The sequence below is a fragment of the Meleagris gallopavo genome, chromosome 30 (genome assembly GCF_000146605.3).
Source record: "Meleagris gallopavo isolate NT-WF06-2002-E0010 breed Aviagen turkey brand Nicholas breeding stock chromosome 30, Turkey_5.1, whole genome shotgun sequence".
In the NCBI taxonomy this organism is placed as follows: Eukaryota; Metazoa; Chordata; class Aves; order Galliformes; family Phasianidae; genus Meleagris; species Meleagris gallopavo.
The window spans coordinates 3,013,860-3,015,969 of record NC_015040.2 but is presented as its reverse complement, the minus strand read 5'-3'; positions in this window follow the sequence as shown (position 1 = coordinate 3,015,969).

Below are 2,110 nucleotides of genomic sequence, written 5' to 3'. Positions count from 1 at the left end.
ACCAAAAACCAAAACCAAAAACCACCCAACAGGACTCTATATTTGGTCTAGAAATGTAAAAAGCAGCATCCTACGGGAGGGTCGCTGCCGCGGGGATGGGCGCAATCCGTGCGCACGGCGGGGTCCCCATTCCCTGCTGCAGTGCAGGGCAGGATGTGGTCGGGCAGGGTGCAGTGAGGCTCCTGGCAGTGGTGCAGCCCCAGTTCTGTCCCGTGGTGGTGCTGAGGCTGTCCCGTCCCGTCCGTCCGTCCGTCCGTCCCGCGGCGCTAGGAGCCCAGCAGAGTCCAGAAGACCGGCGCAGCCACCAGCACGGCACGCGGCACTGCAAGGCTGCAGCACGAGTTGTTGCTGGTGAAGATGGGCTCTGGGGACTCATAGAGGGAATCGTCTGCGAAAAGGAAAGAGAGGAGAGGCGTGAGCTGGCGCAGCCTGCCCGGCACTACGGCTACATGGCACCATAATGGGTTGGGGTCCGGATGGGTGCTGCCTGCTGCAACCCCACAGTGGGAGCTCAGCCTCACAGCCAGGCACCAAAACCCCCCGTGTACCCAAAAAATAATGGGATCCTTCAAACTAAAGTGATGGAGCAGCGCACGGGGCTCTGCGGCTCCCAGACAACGTCCCTGCACAGGGCTGGGCACCGAGGGGACGTGCTGGGGGTCCTGTCCCCGTGTGCCAAACGTGCAGGCAGTTGTGCACGAGGTGGATGGGATCCAAAGTGCGAGCAGCTCGGACAGCAGCCAGGCCTGGAGCCAGCCCAGCAGCGCGGCGCCTTCGGCTCTACGAGTCAAACCATGACTCAAGCTCTTAACGCTCTCCCCGGGCTCTGCCTGCTCACGCTGATCACTGGATTAAGGATCTGGACAGAGCCACGGCCAGGAAAAGCAGCGCTGCCCCTCGCATCACTCTCCGTTCCTGCAGGGTCAATGCCAGGGATGTGTGTCCCGGGGCACAGGGAGCAGCCTCAGCACCAAACAGACCCCGGGGAGCCCTGGGGACCCCCAAGGAACGGGGAGAAAACTCCCCTCACAGCACTGCACAAAGGCAGCCCTACATCTCCGCCAGGCACCCGCGTAATGTAATCCTGACATTATTAAAAATAGTATAAAAAAAAAATATATCGGGAGAGATAGGTTCCCCCCGTCATGCCCTAGTCCTGAACAAAACAGAATGATTTTTTACAGATGGTTTCATTATATTGGGTTTTATTTTAAAGCCATGCAAATAGGAAAAAAAAGAAAGACATCCTTTTAAATGGTGACATTTCGCAGGCACTCAGCCCTTCCCCAGGGAGAGCTGCTGCCATTTGCTAATTACACGTTAACAGGAGAAGAAAATTATTAATTTGTTTTTTTAAATGGCTGAGTTATTTGATTCTGAAAAGTAGCCACTGTGCAGAGATTATCATTTTTTTCCCTCTATCCGGAACCCAGCGGGCAGCGACCTCGGCCACGTGCCACCCTCCCAGCCCCCAGCCCTGGGGACCGCTGTGCTGCAGGGATGGGACGTGGCACTCCAAGTAGCTCCTGCCCCACATCTTCCCCCCTCCCCGAGCCAAACGTATGCCACGTCCCCCACTACGGGTGCACGGCTGTGGCCCCACGCATCACTTACTCGTCGGCCGAACGTAAACCTTCAGCTTGAGGCAGGGTCTGTCCACCACGTTCGGGGGAGACGCAGCTGCAGAGGAGCAGAAAGCAGAGAGAAGAGGCTGTGTGAGAGCGGAAGAGCAGCTCGGAACCCCCCCGCATTGTGCTGCCGAGGTGGGGGCTCAGAGCAGAGAGCCACCGTGGCACGGCCTCGATGTTCAGCTGCAGCAGCCCCATAGGGGGGCACACAGCTGGGGGGGCGGAGGCAGAAGGTGGGGCTGGGGGCTCTGTGGGACAGAAGGTGGCCCCGGTGGCTCCGTCCATGGTGGGGCAGAGCTCAATGGGTCTGCATGGCAGGAGGAGGAGAAGGCAGAGCGAACCAGAGCTCACTGGGAGAGACAATGGGAGCAACTGCAGTAATTGCCTCGGTGAAAGTCCCCGCTCAATATGAGAAAATGTGATTTTTATATACATGTTTTTAAAGGAATTTAATTTTCTTTTCTCTTTCCTTCTCTCTTTTT